This window comes from Hypanus sabinus, chromosome 4 (genome assembly GCF_030144855.1).
Source record: "Hypanus sabinus isolate sHypSab1 chromosome 4, sHypSab1.hap1, whole genome shotgun sequence".
In the NCBI taxonomy this organism is placed as follows: domain Eukaryota; kingdom Metazoa; phylum Chordata; class Chondrichthyes; order Myliobatiformes; family Dasyatidae; genus Hypanus; species Hypanus sabinus.
Window position 1 is genome coordinate 35,920,690 of NC_082709.1, and position 12,855 is coordinate 35,933,544.

The 12,855-nt window shown below is 41.0% G+C and overlaps 1 protein-coding gene across 3 annotated transcripts in view; it reads left to right on the plus strand.

Moving 5' to 3' along the window:
- The window catches only part of fam171b (family with sequence similarity 171 member B), a 56,160-nt gene that overhangs the window by 13,591 nt on the left and 29,714 nt on the right, over positions 1–12,855 (plus strand). The window lies entirely within an intron of this gene.

The following is a 12,855-nucleotide window of genomic DNA, read 5'->3' on the forward strand; positions in this document are numbered from 1 at the left end:
CATTTGACAGATTTTTAAAAATATATACTGCATGCATCATATTAAAGTAATTGGAAATAAAGTTGGGAAAATTTAATAGGCTGAGATATATATATACATTGTGTGTGTGTGTGTGTGTGTGTGTGTGTGTGTGTGTGTGTGTGTGTGAAATACATCAAAGGATCAAAGGGAGAGGTAGCTTCGGATATCTGTTTAACAGATCAAAAACTGGTTTGTTGCCAGTACATGTAAATGTGGGAAAGGTTTGTTACTTGGAATCTCATCCAGTCTCCACATCTTTTGCTGCACATGCTCTACAGCTCTGTGTTTGCTCAGTTAGCATGGTTTCTGCAAACACTGCTTCTCACTTGTAACAAATATTGATGCAGAAATTCAATTTTCAGTAACAGTTATTGTCTATTTCCCAAGGGATGATTAGAGAGATCAGGTCTGCTCCTGGGATTTTGCTGCCTGTCCCGTAATATGTGGTATTGGATCAGTTTTTATTTTCTCAATGCCTTTATTTCTTTCTGTTATCTGTTGCTGGGTGGTAATATATATCCCATATGGATATTTGATTTTTCCAACAGTAATAGTTTGTATTAAATGCTAATCCCTACTCCCTCTATAGCCTTAAGCAATTCTGACAAGACATTCTTATTGTCTGCACAGAATGAATGATTTGATCTGTTTTTTTTGTATTGTATTAGATTGCACACTGCTGCTTTCTGAATAACTTGGGACCAGTAAAATAATGAGTGCAGTGCATCGGTCATATATTCATGGATAAATCAGAAAATAAAACATGCCCTATTGCTTCTTTAAGAACACAGGACATGAGGGGTGGATATCCAAAATAATTAACTGTATTTAAGGTTTTTTTAAAAAACAAATCCAAAGTGGTCAAGTTTGCAATTCCTTTATTTTTGCATTTTCTGGATTTCCTCTGAACTTTGGCAGAGAACTTGATGCATTCTCTGCAACTATAATTTCTCACTTTCTACTAACATTCATCCAGTGTTGCAGGATTCAGATTGTACTACAGAGCTAGTGCATATCCTGCCACTTTTGTTCATCATTATAGAAATGTTTCCTGTCCTGGCTTTTCAGCCCATTTCTTCTCTAAAATGCCCAGGCTTCTGAAATGAAGATACAGTACAAGTTCAGCTAGTGATCCACAATCAACAAGAGAAAACAGTCGTCACAGAATGTAACTGGTTTTAATTTGCTTCGATAGTTTTGAATATGTAACAGAATCTAAATTCATTTTCAAACAAATTATTTTATCTTAGAAGAAACTATTTTTGAATTTCCCTGTAGTCTTTCTGCCTTCTCTTGGTATTTAGTTACTGTTTAAAAGCTGGTGGATTTTTAAAAATATAATTTAACTTATCCATTCTGAATCTTGAAAAATGAAAGAAATGCACATCGCAATCAGCGTTTGTAAAATAAAAACAGTAATCAGTTAACATCGTGAAGGTAATCCATCCTCAGCATGATGAACTGTTGGAGAGCCAAGTCAAAGAAGATGCTTTGATTAGTGGTTGGAAGCAGATCTTCAGTCTGTGTGTCAAAAAGATTGTCAAATCCTGAAGAAGATTGGGTGGGTATTGGAAGTGGTGAAAAGGATATAATGAGGGAAATAATATCTCTGAAGCAAGTATTGGTGCACTTCTATTTAATGTTTAAAATTATTCGAGGGAGATGTTTAAAAAAAAATTATAAGGATAAATGACTCCATTTGAAAACTTTAGAGGACATAAAGTAGATTGATTGGGAGAGAAGACAGGCAGAAAAAAAATTGTATTTGAGATGTAAGTATAATCTTGCTGGGTGGTACAGTACATGTAAAATAAAGGTAAATTTATTACTGAAGTACATACAGTATATGTCACTATACAGTATACAACCATGAGATTCATTTTCTTGCAGGCGTATCCAGTAAATCCAAGAAACACAATAGAATCAATGAAAGACTGCGCCCAACAGGACAAACAGGACAAACAACCAATGTGCAAAACACAGCAGAGTGTGCAAATACAAAAGAGGGTAAAAGTATTGAGAATATGAGATGAGTCTTTGAAAGTGAGTCCATAGGCTGTGGGAACTGTTCAGTGATTGCACAAGTAAAATTATCCACATTGGTTCACGCATCTGATGGTTGAGGGTAATAACTGTTCCAGAACATTGTGGTATGGGTTCTGAGACTCCTGTACCACCACCTTGATGGTAACATCAAGAAGAGAGTATGGCCTGTATGTGTGTGTGTGTAGGGAGGAAGTGGTGGGTTTGGGTGTCCTTGATAATGGACGCTGCTTTCCTGCAGCAGCGCTCCGTGGTGAAGAAGGCTTTACTTTTTGTAAGATTTTTCCATTCCAGGGCATTGGTGTTTCCATACCAGGCTGTGATGGAATCAGTCAATATATTCTCCACCACACATCTTTATTAGAAGTTTGTAAAAGTTTTAAATGTCATGCTAAATCTTCTCTAATTTTTAAGGAAGTAGAGGTGCTACTCTATTTTCTTCATAATTGCACTTAACTATGTCATCAGCAAACTTGAATATGTGCTTAGTCTCCCAGTATAAGTATAAAGTGAGTTGAGCAAGGGGCAAGTCATACAGCCTTCTGCTGTACCTGTGCTGATGGAGATTGTGGAGGAGATTTTGTTGCCAATCCGACTGGCTCAAGTCTGCAGGTTTGGAAATCAAGGATCCAGTTGCACAAGGAGGTATTGAGGTCATGGTCTTGAAGGTTATTGATTAGTTTTGAGGAAATAATTTGTATTCAGTACAGAGCAGTAGTCAAATGAACAACATCCTGATGTATGCATCTTGGCTGTCCAGATGTTCCTAGGTTGAGTGACAAGCCAATGAGATGGCATCTGCTTGTGAACCTGTTGTGCTGGTAGACAAATCGGAGTGTGGATCCAAGTTGTTCCTCAGGAGTTTATATGTGTCATCTCCAACCTCTCAAAGTACTTCATCTCATTGTATGTAAGTCGTACCGGATGAGGAAGCGTTCGGCACGGACTAAAAGGGCCGAGATGGCCTGTTTCTGTGCTGTAATTGTTATATGATAATTATTGAGGCAAATTACCATGATCTTCTTGGGTACCAGTATAATTGAAGCCTACTTGAAGCAGATGGGTACTTAAACTGACAAAGCGAGAGATTGAAGATATCGGTGAACACTTCAACCAGTTGATCAGCAAGAGGTCTTTAGTATTCAACCAAGTATCCTGTCTGGGCCTGATGCTTTCCATGATTCACTCTCCTGAAGGATGCTCTCATGTCAGTCTCAGAGACTGAAATCATGGGGTCATTGGGGTCTATGGGAGTCTGTGAAGGTACCTCCATGTTTTGACAGTCAAAGTGGGCATAGAAGGCATTGAGCTCATCTGGAACCGAAATCTTGTCACCTATATGTTTGTTTTCACTTTGTAGGAGGTGAAAGCATTCAAGCTCTGCCACACCTGTTATGCATTTGTCAATGATTAAAATTTGATTCAGAATTGCCACTTAGTATGTGAAATGGCTTACCTCGATCTCTTTTATCTTACTTGGTTGCTTGATCTGAATGCCACTGATCTAGTCCTCAGCAGATTGTGGATCTCGTAGTTCATCTGAGTGCTTGAGCACAGTCCAGTTTACCAACTTGAAGCAATCCTGTAGCCACTCCTCTGCCTCCTGTGACTGCCTCTTTGTTGTTCTCATCTCTGGAGCTTCGCTCTTTAGGTTCTGCCTATATGCAGGTAGGAAAAGTACATCAAGTGATCAGATTTTCTGAAATGTGGTCTAGGCATGGAACGGTAGGAATTTCTAATCACAGTATAGCAGTTTTCCAGTGTGCTACAAGTTGTAGGCTGATAATTGAGCAGAGATTTCTTCACAGAAGCCTGATTGAAGTCCCCGATTATGACTTGAAATGAGTTGGGGTGGACTGTTTCTTGTTTGGTGATGGCAGCATTCAATACTTCAAGTACCTGATTTACATTGGCTTTTGGAAGCATGTGAACTATAGTCAGGATCGCAGAGGAAAATTCTCTTGATAAGTATAATGGTTGACACTTAATTGTTAGATGTTCCAGATTGGTGGGAACAAAAGTACAACAAAGAGTTTATCTTGAAATATAGTCCCCCCCCCCCACCCTTTTGCCTTCTCTAAAACTGCAATTCGGTCCATCCTGTGTATTGAGAAGTCTTCGGGTCTTACCCAGATATCTGGTATGTCTGGAATGAGCCATATCTCCTCGAAACAGAGAACACAGCAATTGCTCATTTCCCTCCAATGCAGCAATCTTGCTCTTAGATCCTCGGTCTTGTTCTCCAGTGACTGTACAGTTACTCTCAAGATGCCAGGCAGAGCAATTCAATTTCCTCTGTGTTTCAGCCTGTCTTGGAGTCCTCCCCTCCTCTCTCTCTTCCGGCCATGGCAATGTACTTTCATGTGCTGAATGATGCCATACCTGCATGCTTGAGAGTTAAGTCTGCCGAGCCCTTCAGAAGATCGTAAAACTGCTAGTTCATTACGACAGTATACTCTGCTTAAAGGGAAATTGCAGGCTGCAGTGAGAGTAATTCAAGAGGTATATTTAGAAGTTTCTAATACAGTAGTATTAAAAACTTTGTGAGTGGGAAAGCATTGACATTCATAATCGATCTGGAGTAAGTTCCCTGGCAAGAATTTCCCATTTTATCTGGACATCGGTTAATGGTCACTACTGGTGCCAGCAGTTTTGACATGCAGCCAACTTGATTGTACTCTATTTATTGATTGAATTTGTAGTTGAAGCAACTGAACTTCCTTCATTGGGACAGAGGAAGGTGCAAACACCAGCCTGTTCTGAATGGAGCCTGAACTGGAGGTGTAGCAAGTCATCCTCGCTGAGGGATAAGAAAATTGAATCAGAAACTGGGGGCTTTCCACTGTAAATCCCACATGCAGTAATCCCAAACATTGCTGATTCCTGGACTAGTAAAACAATCGGCAATTGTTTTGCTCTTAATGGGATGGAAAATCTAGGATTTTACGTCCATCCGTTAATTACATTTAAAATAAGTTGTAAAAGGGCAAGTTTCCATCGTCCCACAACTTTTATTCACTCAAAGGCTTTAAAACAGAAATGTCAAGAGGTTCTCATCTCTCCTGTGGTCCAGTGTAAGCATCAAACAAGCAGTAAACAATAGATTTATTTTAGATTACTGACATTGATATTGGGGCTAACTTAAAAAGGGTCGAGGTGCTGCTCCAACAGGTCTCCAAAGACCAAGAAAGATACTGCGAGAGTATAGAGTAGAGGTGGCAGGATGACCTGGAGTGCATTTGGTAAACTGGGTGTGGACTCAGTAGGGGGCAGCTCAAGCTGACATGAAAGGGAGACGGTAGGCTTGAGATGGAGTGGATATGAAAGAGTCCGAGCACACTTATGAGCCGGGCAGGGACGGACAGAGCAGAGGAGCAACTAGAAGCAGGCTGGGTAATGTGAAGAGATGCAGGCTGATGAGCTAGTGTATCTGCTAAGGCGAAGTCTGAATAGACTGAGAAGGTGGCAAACGATGGAGGGTAGAGAGTTTGTGGTGGCATAGAGAAGGTGGCAGAATAACCCAGAATTCATCTGGCAAAGTGGATGTGGAGACACCAGTCTGCAGATGAAGCCAATCTGAAAAGGAGAGGCAGTGTGGAGCTGCGGGGGATACGCCAGTGTGTAATGCTAGCAATCCTGAAAGGAATACAGCAAGGTCCAGCACAAGTGGACGTGAAAGGAAGATGGCAGAATGTAGACGTAGACCGAGTGGATGTGAAAGAGTATAGGGTGAACCAGGAGCAGGGATGGACAGAGTGAAGGAAAGCTCAGAGTTGGTTGAAGCAGGTAAAGCAGGGTGTTTCAAAGTGGTCCGTGAACTGAGAAGGAGACGTGGATGCAGCAGGGTGAAGCAGAAAGAAACGATGTAGGTAAATACAGACAGTGCGTATAGGTAGACGGTTGTCATAGACATGGCCGATGGGCCTGTTTCTAAGTTGTAGGACATTCAGATTCTCACTATATCAACCTGAATGATACTAGTCTACTGAAATGGGGCATAGATGGCTACAGACAGATAGCAAACAATACTTCATAGATATTTTCACTGGAAGTATGAGGAGAAGCAATGTAGCCTTTGTAACCCTCAGGTTCGGCTAGCGGCTTCATCTCGGGGAAGACCACTTCCGGCCCAGCCAAACTTGAGAAATCTTGTTTGGGTGGATGCTGTGTGATGTGTTCCTTTGTTATAAATCAGTACCACGACAGAGCAAACAGTACACAATGTACAATTAAATGATTGAGCTTTATAATATTAATTTGACTGTAGGTCAATAAAAAAACAAAAAAAAAAGAAAAGGGGCCCATTCTCATGAAACAGTCTAATGCGCAATGTTGGAGCTCACAGTTTTCCCGTCTGTTCATTCTCCATCAATTTCCCCCAGGCATTGTCGACTCCCGACCCCATTCCAAGTCCACTCCACTCTGTCCTGCAGTCTCACTTCCCCGTTCTGGCATCTTCTCCCTTCATCTTCCACCGAACAAATGACTGCAAAATCTTTCAAGCACACAAGAAAGAAAAACACCTCCCTTCATTGGACAGCACACATGCCAAAGTCCCCGTTATCTCTAGTTATAACCCAAACACTGTGCTACAGAGAAGCTATTACATAGGCTGTGAAACCTTTCCCAGGTCGTTACACCTTAACGACTCAGTTCGAAGCCTGTAGTGGCGGGGTAGTGGTGATTCATGGAAACATTAACTAACATAGCAGGGCATAATAGGAGTGGTTAGCAAAATTTGTGGAATCTTGGGCTCCTTAAATAAAGTTAATGGATATAGAACAGGAAAGTAATGCTGATCAAAGAAAAAAATCTGCAGATGCTGTGACGTGAAATAAGACACAAAATCCAAGGAAGAGCACATTAGTTCCAGGAGTAACGTTAGTGAGAAAAATAAAATTGGAATAATTGACTCTTTATGCAGAACTTTAAGATGTCGTTGGGCCACTTGCAGTACCTGGTCAGTTGGTAATAGTTTTATAGAACAGTATTTATTCAGCAATTGCACATGGACATTAATGCTGAGACCTGTGCGTGTGTGTGTGAGATGGACGTCTCAACTGGCATGGATGAGTTGAGCCAGAGGGCCAGTTTCTGTTCTGTAAGACTGAGAGGAGGAATGTGAACGGGATTACCGATGAAGTATAGGTTTACCATGCACCTGCATTTACAGTGGGGCTGTACAGACTATTGGTTGGAGTCTGTGAACAGGTTTGAAATGAAGATGCGCAAGAAAGCATAAATGCTGCTGACTGCCCACAGTAAATTCTGTCAAATTTAAACCTAAACAGGTTTGTGATTTTTATAATCCTGTTATTAAGGGAGGAATCCAGCCACGTCTTCTCTGCAGTTAAGAATTTTTATGATTGAATTGGGATATCTGCTGATATTTCAGATGTATTTGTGAAAAGATTGATAATTTACATTTTATCCAGAGATGTCAAAAAATTATGGGTATGATAATAACTATTTGTAAAATAGTATTGGTTGAATGTAGTGTTATGTAAAAATGTAGATGAGGTAACTTGCAAAATTAAATAGAGTACCATGGGAACAGATAATTCCAGAAGCCCCCACGAAGCAGTAAACTGGTTGTTACACATTAATGTAAATCTATGAATGAAACAGAAATAAAGAAGGCAAATATATAGGCAGGAGAAATCTCAGCTACAAAGCTTTTGAATGCAAATAAAATGTACTTTTGCTGGAAGTTTGGTGTCTCTGCTAGGTGTTAAAATTTCAGTGCAAATCTGCTTTCAGGGTCTCATCTGACTCCAAAGAAAGGAGATGGCAGACTCCCTTGAGGAGGAAGTCTATCAGTCCTGCCATTTCACATCTCACAGAGAGAGTGTGGTTCCAGTGAGATTTTCATTCTGGCTTTGTAAGGTCCCCCAGGGCACCTTGGAGTCTTAGGCATTTCAAACATTCAATTAATTAAACTGTGCAGGGTCTGCTGCCTGTGGTGTTTAAATGTTTAAAATGCAATGCCTGGGAGAGGGATTCCATCTTGGACGGAGAAATTGGAGGCTGTTAATATAAACTTAAGATGGTAATCTAAGATCATTTTCTGTATGCATTTACCCTGTACATTGTGCTCCCTCCTGCCACCTTGCCTTGAGCTTCCTCCACTCTTTTGCCCCTCAACATGCTTGCAATATCAACAATTATGTTAAAGCTTATAAAAAGTATGTACATTGTGAATACAATCAGGACGTGCATTTTTGTAGTTTAATGGATTCTCTTTGTTGAAGCCACTCGTATTTCTTCTTTCTGCACCCATGTTACTTCCTAAACTGTGGCCATTCCCTCCAGTGTCGTGATGGTGGCTGCACTGGACTTCGGTACATTCCTCAACACTAACGCTTGCACCTTGGAATGCGCCACTTGCTTGTGGACACCCCATTGTACTGGAAGCCTAACACATTTCACACTGATTTCACCACATTGATGCCCTCCCGACGGCTATTTTTCTCTGCATGTGCTGTCAAGGGCCATCTGTAGACCACAGAGTTCAGGCTCCAGGGTAAACTTTGACAAGAACTGCTGCTTCCTGTTCCAGACTTCTGCAAACACACAGTCTAGAAGATGGTGGATGATCATCTCATTTGTACTGGAGCCATCTAGTATGTGCAGTGGAGAATTGAATGATCTGACTGAGGGCCCCGTTCAGTTTCAGCCAAGTGAGATCTTGGATGTTGTTTCTAATACTTCCCTCCTAACCAATCAACCACTCACGGGGGCCCAAAGCTTGTCTATGCTGACCACTACTTGATGGACTGTGGTTGAAGGTAATTTTTTTGCAGGCACCTTTCTATGAAGAGTGTATAGTCCATCAAGGCCTAACTGAATGGAAAATTTGCATGGCAGTGTGATGGGTCTCATCCTTTGCAATGCAGGAGATAGAACCTCAGCATGTGGTACACTTGGCGTCTGTCTATTTCAGTCCTACACACTGCAGACACATAAAGGTGGTGATTAGGACAAGGGTAACATAGGGGCATGTCACAACCTAGTGGATGTGATCCATCTTGACCTCCACATGAAATGGCTCAGGTGACTGGCGGTGTATGGACCACGCCTGTGCCATAATAATCCTCACCTGATGACCAGGGTCTTGTTTGTTAAGAAGGAGCACCGTTCTCCCTTTTCCAATTTCTGTTTTCACCTTAGCTATCTTGTCACATACATGCCCCATCTCCTCCAAATCAAATTCCTGACTCTTGTGGGTAGCTGATCAAATGAGCCATTTGCCAAAGAATGTAATCCTTGCCCATGCTGGATTTGACAGGCTGCAGATGGCTGTCTGACTGGGCCCAAGCAGAAGGCAGAACATCGTGGAGATACACAGAAGGTCAGGCATAATCCACAGAGGACAAAATAGAAGTCAATGAGACATACCATTCTGATGAATGAACAGTGCTGAGTATTTCTAACATTCTCTGCTTCAGGTTGTCAGCATCTGCAGTTGTGTGCTTGCATTGCAGTCAAACTGTTTTTTGCAAAATTTTCCCTGAGCAACATACAAGGGCTCAATAGTCTCCATTCTTTTTCACCCCTTCTCCTGCTCTCACTCTGCCCTTACTATCATTGGTGCCCAACTGTTAACACCTATCCTGCCTCTAGCAGCAAGCCCTCAGTGGGTAATGCCTCCTGTTTGCATGACAAACTGCGACCAGAGAGCCAGCTTTAAGTTCCAACAACATACTTGCCAGAATATATTTAGAAGTAATTACAGGTTGTTCACGGGGCGTAGATAGGAGTGTGGCTTCTCAAAGTGCCACTTTGCAGTTTGCGCATACTGTACATTTGAACACCTGACACAAGTGCTGAATTGAATTAGCAAATGATGATGCACTAAAAATATTCATGTGTGGGTATAAAGTTTTTGCTTACACTTGTTGCATGCAAGTTGTTGAAATTTATGTTGAATTTGAACCTCCTGTGCTTATTTATGATCCAAATTTGGACCTTTGTTCATTGAAAGCCTGTAATGTACATTTGGCCATGGAAATTGGTACATCAATTAATTACCATTCATGCCCTGAATCAGGACTATCAACCGATAAAGTTTATCTTATTTTTATCTTGGGGTATCTAATATAGACCAATGTTTACTGCCCTGTAGTGTGTGTGTCTACACAAAGCTAGGCAGGGAGTTAAACTCCTCAAAGATCACCTGAGCCAGAAGCTTTCTTCAGGGTTTTTAATAAGGACAAACTTGTGGAAAGATGTTTTTGTTTCAAGGGCAATTGAAGAGTGGATGGAGATGGATTTCTTCCTACTGTGTGTGCTTCAGGTCGAAATGCAAATTAACCATGCAAGAAAGTATGTAAAAGGAAGAGTATGTACTGGAAGTGCTGTTCATACAAAATGAACAGTGCCTTTAGAGGCCAGGACACTATGCAGTATATGAACATGGTGTGCAAAACTACATTAATATTCAAAGTTTGTCATTAGTATCTTAAGTATCAAAGCAAGTGCAGTTGGATCTTCCTTCAGTCTGTGTTAGTGACTTTATACTTTTTACCTTTTTCCCCCTTTAAACAGGTTACTTTTTTTCTAAGCACAAGTAAAAGAGTAGTAAAAGTTATGTTGTTTTATGGAATTTAAGTTTAGTTGAAACTTTTAAAAGCATTTTTAATACTTTTTCGTTTCTCTGAGCATTGCCATGTGGTGGAATTTTCTTTGACTTCTAAAGCAGATGCAATAAAATATTCGGCAGTATGTTTGAGTATTGAGTATTATTTTACTCTAATTGTTCATGAAAAAAAGAATCGTTTGTCAATTCTGTTTTTGTTGTGGAGTATGCTCCTTAAAGCAGTAAAATGGAATAGAATGCTTAGAAAGTTCATACTGCTGGTATTGCCACTGAGTCATAGAAAAGTACGGCACAGAAAAAGGCTCTTTGGCCCATCAAGTCCATGCTGAACCATTTAAACTACCTTGTCCCATTGACGTACCCAGGCCATAGCCGTCCATGCCCCTCCCATCCACGGACCTATCCAGACTTTTCTTAAATGTTGAAATAGAGCTTGCATGTACCACTTGCGCTGGCAGTTCATTACACACTCTCATGACCCACTACCCTCTGAGTAAAGAGGGTTCTCCTCGTGTTCCCCTTAAACATTTCATCTTTCACCCTTAACCCGTGACATCTAATTGTAGTCCTACCCAACCTCAGTGGAAAATGCCTGCTTGCATTTACTGTATCTATACCCCTCATAGTTTTGTATACCTCTATCAAACCTTCTGTCAATCTTCTACATTCCAAGGATAAAGTCTAAACTATTCAAGCTTTCCTTGTATCTGAAGTTCTGCATTCCCGGCAACATCCTTGTAAATTTTCTTTGTACTCTTTCAACCTTATTTACATCTTTCTTGCAGGTAGGTGACCAAAACTGCACACAATACTGCAAGTTTGACCTCACTAATGTCTAATGCAACCTCAACATAACATCTCATCTCCAGTCCTCATGCTTTACAATCCTATCTATCTGTGCCGCCACTTTCAATCGATTATGGACCTATATTCCCAGATCCCTTTCTTCTACCACACCCCTCAGTGCCCTGCCAGTTACTGTGTAAGACAGGCATGGGCAAACTACGGCCCGCGGGCCATATGCGGCCCATTAAGCTTTTTAATCCGGCCGGCAGAACTTGATGAAATTATATTAATAAACATTGTTAACGTTTCTCCCCCGCAATTCTGGCATTTTCCCAATAGATGACGCACTCTATATACATTGACCTTTGTTGAGGTGCAGCGTATTACTCCACATTTGCGCTTTACTTTGTGACCTTGTGGTGACCCATTTCCTGGCACATCCGAACCGGCTCACAATTAGCCAGTGTTCCGGCTAAGGGAGATAGCCTGTGGGGATTTGCGAGCACAGAGCTCCGCATATTGGCGCGCTCTCACTGTTCTGTCATTGTGCGGGTCGTTGTTGAGTTTTGGCACGGGACAATTGAATAAGAAGGAGCAGGACAAGTAGACCTGCATCTCCTACCGTTTTTGAAATAAAGACAGTCAGGAGGAGAGTGATGGTGATAATATCTTGAAGGAGAACAGAATTTTCAGTGCTTTAAAATAATAACTGTTACTATTAAAAAAAGCTGTATTTTATTCATTTAATTTTCAGTGTTTTAAAAGACATTTTAATAAATAGCTAAATACCATGGGACTTCAAAGACAGATATTTTGTTGTAATGCATTTGTTCATTTTCAATTGAAATTAAAGCACATGTTTTCTACATATCCCATGATATTTTATTTTCTCTTACGAGGTGTATTACCAAAACACTCCGTCCATCTGCTCCTGGTCCGGCCCCCCTGTCAAATTTTAGAACCCTTTGTGGCCCTCAAGTCAAAAAGTTTGCCCACCCCTGGTGTAAGACCTACCCTGGTTGGTCCTACTGAAGTACAAGGTGTTGCACTTGTCTGCATTAAATTCTATCTGATATTTTTCAAGCTGGCCCAAATCCCACTGCATGTTCTGATTGTCTTCCTCACTGTCCACTACACACAAGCTTGGTATCATCTGCAAATTTGCTGATCCAGTTAACCACATTATCATCCAGATTGTTGATATAGATAACAAACAACAATGGACTCAGCACCAATCCCATCAGCATAGTCAGAAAGGCTCCCACAGAGCCAATGTCTAATCCAATTTATTCTCTCGTCCTGAATGCCAAGTGACGGAACCTTCTTGACGAACCTCCCAGTTGGGCTCTTGTCAAACGCTTTACTAAAGTCCAACTTTCTCAAATCTCTATTAGATTGGATCGCCA